We start from the raw sequence: 8,689 nt of genomic DNA, 5'->3' as shown, positions 1-8,689 counted from the left end.
TATCAGAGAATCATCACAGACTGGTTTGGGCTGGAAGGGACCTTAAAGATCACTCATGGGTAGGGATGGTACCCACCAGATCAGGTTGCTCAGGATCCCATCCAACTTGGCCTTGAACACTTCCAGGGATGGGGCATCCACAACTTCTCTGGACAACCTGTTTCAGTGCCTCACCACTCTCTAAGTTAAGAATTTTGTACACAGACATTTGAAATGCAAGTCATTTTATCTAAGCTGAGAAAATCCTTCCTTTCTTCCTTTTCTCCCTTTTGTTTAAAGCCTGGTGAATCCATCAGCCTTTACAATTCTGCATAAAAGAGTTTGCTATTGTTGCTGCTTAAATAGGAACCATTTAATCATTGACTCTATTAGGAGACTAACAGGAACTTGCTATTCTTTAATTTATTTGCAGACTTTTGCTCTTGCTAAGTGTTTTTGGTTTAGTGTTCTGGAACTAAATCATTAGCAAAGGTGCTCAGTAAGGCCTGGAGGAACAAATTACCTGTTGAGGTAATTTTAATGCTATTTTATAATGCTTTTTAGTTGTGTGTAGGAGGAGAGACTGAGCTGGGGGTTTTAGGAGATTTAACCACTCCTGAAGGTGTCACTGTTTGAATGTATGGTCTCAGTTAAATTATTTGAGCCAACATTTTCTAATTTCCATTACTAAATCAAAGTATGTAAAAAGGGCTTTGTTTTCTCAGGAGTTCGAAGGCTGCTGCTCTTACTTCAGTTAAAAAGTAATTAATCCTGAATTAAATGTGTGACTTGCAGTAGAAGGGACCAATGGTGTGATTCTTGTGTCTCTGTGTGTCCCTTTAGTGTATAAAGGCAGTGCACTATGAGCTGTAATTCCTTCCTAAAACTCTAAAACCTACAAGAGAGGCTACACTTTGATATTAAACATGTCCAATGTTAAAAATATTTCTATCACTTAAATTTGAGTCTGGAATTCATCCAAACTTTTTCAGTTTTGAAAACTGATATAAAGCTGTTTTCCCTGTTATTTTTTTCCTTGTCAGATATAATTGAAGATTCCTGAAGATGTTCTCATAGACCAAACAGGAAGATGGTTTCCCATGAATATCTTACCCAGTAGTACCAGAATTATAACTCTCTTGTGATTTTCATATCCAAGGAATTTAAGCTTAAATAAACAAACATCTTGGTATGAAAAGGTATCTGTGCTAAAATTAAACTGTTTTACAGATTCAGCTGGCAAATTTAAATGTATCTAGACTGTTCCCATCCTTGTCTTCCTGGTGTGTGGAGCCTCCTCTTCTTGTTTTCACAGACAACAGTGATTCCATTATGTTACAGTTTTTACAGCTCTGAATCCCTCAAAGACATCCAGTAAATCATGATCTCTACACAGCAAAGATGGGCTGCATTTCTATATGAAGACAGAAATACACTTTAGGTACAGAAACTCATTAGACAGTGATTTAGATTTAAGATTTAAATTTAAGATTTAGATTGGGAAAATCGAGCTGGTAGCACTGAATGGGCCACTGAGGTTCTTAGACTTGTAGCAGGAATGTCTTAGTACTCTTATTTGTATTCCAGACCTGAAAATAGTTCAAGGATTGGTTGGATACATTGTTATAGGCTCATCTGAGTGACAAATAGAGGAACAGAAATAATAGGAGGTGTCTCAGATTTTCAGGAAATCGCATGAATAGAGGCCCCCAGGGTGTTACATCAGTGTATTTACTGTACAGTCACAGGCCCACTCATTAAAAGGCCATTAAGCAAATTAGAAAGTGGTAACCACTCCTCACAGCCTGTTGTTTATTTGCAGGTCAATGTAGGCTAATAGAGCTTTTTTGTTCTTCACAAACACTTCTCACGACATTAACAGATTCCAGTAAAAATCTAGTTCATTTATTACCATTTCAGGCTCACTGGAAGAGATAAATAGGACATTAAACATGTACAGAAGTTTAAATTAGCAAAATCCCATCTGTTCTCGTCCTTCCTCTAGAAAAGCAGGAGCCTACAATCCATCAGTCTTGTGGCACCAGCCAAGCAATTAAGGCTGCTGACACAGTCCTTTCAGAGTGACACGTTGGAGCTGAATGCAAAGTGAATTTTGGAATGCAGCACACGCTCCATGGAGGGAGGGGGGTAAAATCACACAGGCTTTTTCCAGCCCTTTTCCACCTCAATAGAGCATTGAAATGGCAGTTGAGAAGTTGGGAAGACACTTTGGCTCACCCCAACATCCCAAATTACCCATTTTTAAAGCTGAATCCATCTCTGCTGCAATAATGAGGACTTTTCTACGGAGACAGAATTGTGGGGTGAAGTAGTTAATATTCCTGACATTACAAATAACACACCAAAATTATCATATAAATGAAACCCACGTGTCAGGTATCACATGTGAAGGAGGGTTCAGGGCTGAAACAGCCACAGGAACAGTTTTAAAATGGACTCTCATAGTGATTTACTACAAACCCTGCAGTCCTCCACGGGATTATGCAAGATTTGAGCATGCAGCGAAATCTCAAGAGAAAAGAAAACATTCCCACAGTATCAGATCCTTGTTGGCTTAGTTTTCTTGACAGCTGGGAACTGAAATTAACAATCAGCACCTTTCCAGCACATGAGACAGCCTCGGGAGCTGAACTTGAACAGCTCAAGCGCTAATACATTTCATTTCAGTCAGGGCACAAGTAATGTCACATAGAATTATGATTTCTCAATTTAGGAACTTCTATTCAGCTTTCTATGGAAATTTTGCTATACTCAATTAAATAATCTTTTCCTAAGAACAAGATTATGGAATCCTACTCCTAATGCAAATCTGTTAAGGAATAAATTATATCAAGATGATATAATTTGCATAGATCTGATTTGATTTAGACGGTTTAGTTTCTTCACTGTTTTGAGGGAGGACTTGAAATCTAGCAGGTCAAACCTCTGTCAGAGATTTACCTGTATTTCTCAGATGATGAATTAAATTACAAGTCTTTTGATTTTAGGACAAAACATGAGGAGATAACCTTGAGGCAGGAACAGGCTTAAAGGCAGAAGAGGACTGATGAAGGGAAAAGATGGGTTTATGAAGATCCATTTGGTCCAGGGAAAGATGATTTTTCTGGGGATTGAAGTACCTAAAAATTAGTATTGCTGCTATAGGAAGAGATTGTTTCTCTTCTGAATCTGTATTATGATTTCCTCAACAGTACAGTCATGATGTTGGTTCAGCCTCTCCAGCGTTTTCTACAAAAGGAAAGTCAGGAACAGAGCAACTTCTGACTGTTTCCAGATCTATTCTTTCATCCAGAATGATAATTCTGCTGTTTGGATCTTTCCCCCTGCAGAGGTCCCAACTATTTTACAGCCCAGCAAAGAGGGAAACAGTTCCTTCCTTATAACCCACCAAAGGAAAAGTCAAAATCTCATCAATCAAAATTATTTTAGGCCACAGTTGAATTACCATTCAACTTAGTGAGGGTTATAACAGTGACATAATAAAGAGAGTGATGAGTAGATCAGACTGTCTGATACTTAAGGCAGAAAAGCTTTAGCTCCTTGTAGAGGGAAGGGAATGAGAGAAAATAGTAGGTATTTTATTGAAACAATTACAGAAGAATACTAATTTGTCAACTTCATCCCAAAGTAAATAATAGCAAAATAACCATCATCCTTATTAGGTGATGCATTTAATCTACATGTTCCAAGTGTTTTTTTTTCTTTGATAGCTTGGAGTGAAAATGATATCATTGTGGGATGTGGGAGATATGAATATTTTAGTCATGCCCTGACAATAGATGTGATAATATCTCTGATGAAGGAGAAGGTGGAACCCATTTGAGGAGTTATTGAAACTTGTCTACATAAGAACAAATAATCCTAAGCTACATTTATGGCCACTGAAGAGCTGGAGTTTAAATCAGCTGTGTAAGCAGTGGCATCTAATAATAATGCTTTAAGGTTCCTGAGACATCAGACAGATAAGGCACCAGACATTTGGGAGACCCAAACCATTTTGGACTACTAAATGGACTCCAAAACTGATATTCCAGGGCATTTCCAACAGCACTGATGCTTTTGTTGAGCTGCTTTAATTGAGGTTATAGTCAACAGAACCGATAGACTTTAGTGTGCAATTCAAGTCTTCCTAAGGTAGGTCCCCACACACTGAATCAGAGGAGTTGTACTCCTGCCATTCTGTTGACTCAATGTCCTCCAGCTACAGCAGAATCTCAGATAAGTTGGTTTAGCACAGACACTCACACTGTAGGCATCTGGATTTAGTGTGGATGAATCCTGCTAAGATTGAATTCAGGCAGTTTGAATATCTCCTTCTGAGCAATGGTCACACGGAGAGCTCAGCTCTAACACTCTCATCCTGGCTCTGACTTGATTATATTGGACCCCTTTGTTTTTGTTATTACCTGTTATCCTTGGCGGATACCCTGTGATTAATATGGAGAAGTGTAACCCTTGCTGTGATTAACTTGTCCAATTCTAGGGTTTGGCTCAACAATATCAGTTTTTCTGCCAGCCCCAAGCAAATATTATAGAAGACATGCTGGAAATTATACCATACCCCATAAAATACTGAGTTTCTGTTTCATATTCACATCTGAATTGAAAATATTGGTCTTCTTAGATAGACACTATATTTCTTCCCTCTACCTTGCCACAAGCAGGCTCAGGGAGATAATGACCCTGGCCTTAGAAGGCCACATTATTCACCTTGAACAGTAGCAAGTAATGCTGTTTCAGTGTGTTACTGTACTGCTTCCCAGGCCTAAATTACCTGGCAAACATAGATGGATGAGCAAATGGTCTTCAGTGTGAATTGATTCTCCCTCCAGAAGCTTTGCATGTTTGTGTCTCTGTGTGTTTAAGTCTTCCTTCTTCCTCCTGATTATTATAAAAAAAGCCCTTTTTCCTCCACATAATAGCACAGTTCAGCAAGGAACTGAAAGATGGATGCCTAATCTAAGATGAATGCAATGCTAAAGGGAAAAGCCTTCTGATTATTTTGTGGAAGAAGAGAGAAATGATTGAGAGTGTCAGAGTCCCTCTTCTATTCCCCTGAGAGCACATAAAAACCATCCATAATCCCTTACATCATTGGAATGCATTCTTTTCTAGACTTTTTGTGGTATTCCCATGCACTTACAAATCCCAGAGCAAGAACTAACATAGTAAATAGTTTTGAAGAGCAAGTTTGGAAGGGGATGCAAACATGGGAGTTCCAGAACTTCCATGCACTGTCTGTTCCTATGGCTGCACCTATGGCCAGGGACACAGAGTTGGTTTTGGAAGAGTCAAAGCCTGAGAAAGTGCTGGAGATGCACAGAGGAGACTAACAAGGCACTGAGTGCTCAGAGAACTGAGATGCTTATTTAGTACAGGTTGGATGACATATGAATGGCACCACCTCAGAATTAGGCTTGGCTCCATGCTATCCAGGGATATTCCACATCACAGAACACCATTCCCAGTGTCTAAACTGGGGGAAGTTATCTAGAAGGGCTGACCATTGCTTGGGGACAGGCTGGGCATCAGTCAGTGTGGTGAGCAAATGCATTGTGCATCACTTGATTATTTTTTATTGAGTTTTATTTTTCTCTCCTTTTGTTCCAATTGTCTCACTTTTCATCACAATTATTGTTACTTATTGATATTATTATTATATTTTACTTTACTTCAGTTATTAAACTGTCCTTGTCTCAACCCAAAGGTTTTATCTTTCTCCTATTCCCTTCCCCATCCCATTTCAGGAGAGGAAGTGAACGAGTGCCTTTGTGGTGCTCAGTTGCTGGCTGGGGTTAAACCATGGCAGTCAACTATTCGCTTTCCTCCTTCGTAAGTGAAAATATGTTAAAAAGTATCTTCTATGATAGCACTTATTTTTGGCACCTGGCCAGGGAGCTCTGAGATTGCAAGGCAAGGTCTGTGTACTGTGAAAGCAGAACTGTGCATGCCAGCACTGTCAATCCTCTTAAAAACCTCATAATTCCCAGCAATTTTGCCCAAATTCTCACCCAGCCGACTCTCAGCCATTATCTCCTGCAGCATTAGTTAAATGCCCGGCCTACTCAGAGGTTGGTTTCGCTGTTATAACTCAATGGACTTTTCATCACATTTATTGCAATTGTCTCCTTTGGATTTTCTCTAAAAATAATGAGGGTGAAATTGAAAATACAATGAGAGCCCTGGTTATCAGAACATCCCTCTTATCTAAGAGCTCTGGGATCAGTTATATGACTACAAAATCTAGCACGAGTTGAAAACTCAGTGCATTTATTTATAACTGTGGGTATCCATATAAATCCCCTGGCTCCAATCATGCTCAGACAAACAGCCTGAGGCTGTATTATTTTATTTTTAAAGACATGGCTTGCTGTTCAAACACAGCCAGCAAAACACGTCCTTGCTGCTTAATTTTCCTCCTTAAACTGCTGGGAGTGTTTTAGCAGGGGTCATATTTTGATTACATTGACTATTAGTTTGGATTAGCGGGAGCAGAAGGAAAGGAGAGGCTGAAGGGGAGTCTGGGTACACGTTAAAAAGACTGAGGTGAAATATCTTTGCTCTCTCACTTTCTGTAGAGAAGGAAAGGAGACCAGCACACGTTGCATTAACCTTGTAGTGCTTCCTGCTCCTGTTGAGCTTCCTACTCCTTCCCTGGAAGGAGAAGCACCTTTGCCATAGAATCACGGAATCATTCAGGTTGGAAAAGACCTATAAAATCAAGCCCAGCTGTCAACACAGCACCATCGCCATGTTCACCATTAAACCACGTCCTCAATTGTCATATCCATATGGTTTTTGAACACTTTCAAAAATGCTGACTCCACAACTTCTCTGGGCAGCCTGTTCCAATCCCTGACAATCCTTTCCATGAAGAAATTTTTCCCTGAAATCCAATCTAAACCTCCCCTGGTGCAACCTGAGGACATTTCCTCTCACTCTGTCACTTGTCATCTGGTAGAAGAGGTATCCTCCAGCAGCAATGGTCATTCACACCTGTCCAGCACCACCACCAGATCAAAACCCACACCTTTTTCTTCAAGATTTCAATCTGGGAAAGTTTGATTTCTAAAAAATGAAAAAACTGTATATTTTTCCACACGAGATTAAAAATGCTGTCTAGTATCATCAGTTATACTTCATTAATGTACAGTATATTTTATTCAATACTTTCTGCATGATAGAAAGGACTCCATACAATGGTAATGTTAAGATATTAATTTAAAGGGAAATTTAAAGGAGTGTTTTCTTTATTGAAAAGAAAACATTTTGACTTTGTCAGAACTATAAGATGAAGTGATGATGGTTCATTTTATCATTTTCATGTTAAAAATGCCACAGAAATAGGGCACATTTCTTTGAAGTGTTTAGATTAAATTGCATTTTCTGCTGAAAAATTGTCTTGTCAATTTTTCTTGTGGCTGCTTTTCCTGCTCCTTTTCCTCTTTTTGTCCTATGTGTGTAAGGTTGCCAAGCCATCCTTCCCTATCCAGTTATGGACATGCATTTTGGGGAAGAAGAGGAATAGTTTTTAGTACCATTACTCATATAGTGGCACATTACATGATGTGAGTACAGATTTGCACTGTGCTCATACTCATTAAATTTTAACCAACCCAGGACAGATATAACAACTCAGACCCCTAATTTATGTGGCCTTGACATGGACCAGGAGCTCAGTCTCAAAATAATCATACAAACACGGAATTTGGGTTGGAAAGGATCTTAAAGATCACCCAGTCCCAATCCCCCTGCCATGGGCAGAGACACTTTTCACTACCCCAAGTTGCTCAGAACCCCATCCAACCTGGCCTTGGACACTTCCAGGGATGAGGCAGCCACAGCTTCTCTGGGCAACCTGTTCCAGTGCCTCACCACCCTCACAGTCAAGAATTTTTTCCTAATATCCCATCTAAACCTACCCTCCTTTAGCTCAAGGCCATTATAATCTGTAAATAACATTGTTGTTTATACCCACTTCAGCCATATTTGGAATACGGGCCAATTTCAGACAAATTAACAGAGAAGCAGGAGTCAAAAACATTATATACTTAAACATTTTGTGAAAATAACTGAATGAAAGGGAGAGAAGTGTTAATGTCCCTGCTCAGAGAGAAATTGCTCCGTTAACTGAACGCTTTGCAGACATCAAAGGATCCCTCCAGGATCCATAAGGCCAGAAGAAACCTTTGGCACTTTGGGTTTTTTATGAACCATTTACCAAAAACACATAAGACAAAACAGTTCCCCAGCTGCTTCTATTTTTACAGCAGACAGGCTGGTTAATCCTCAGAGTCGGGAATGTCATATTTGCATTTCCATAGTTGCATAAGAGTATAATTAAAACTGAACTATAAAGTTAAACAATAATGCATGGCTAAAATTGCCTGGTATTACAAATAACATTCACAAGTTGGAAAGCTAAGGAAGCCTCGGGGGTGTCAAATAATCTCCAGGACCTTTCCAACATTTACAGCTCCTCCAGACTCACCAGGATGCCAGTTCATGTCATGAGATCTCACCATGAGCAGCAGCCTCTGTGCATGCTGAGCCCGAAGCATCCTCGCTGTGGTGAGTTAAAGGTGCATAAGCAGATCATTATTTGTCTGCCCAGGCAAACAGGGTGAACTGTGCTGACTAAAAGTCATACTGATGTGCCAGAATAAGACCATGACATTGCAAGAACAAC

Source organism: Neopelma chrysocephalum, unplaced genomic scaffold (assembly GCF_003984885.1).
Source record: "Neopelma chrysocephalum unplaced genomic scaffold, ASM398488v2 Primary Assembly neopelma1_129, whole genome shotgun sequence".
Taxonomy (NCBI): domain Eukaryota; kingdom Metazoa; phylum Chordata; class Aves; order Passeriformes; family Pipridae; genus Neopelma; species Neopelma chrysocephalum.
The sequence above is the reverse complement of the archived record's forward strand: the minus strand, read 5'-3'. Positions refer to the sequence as shown.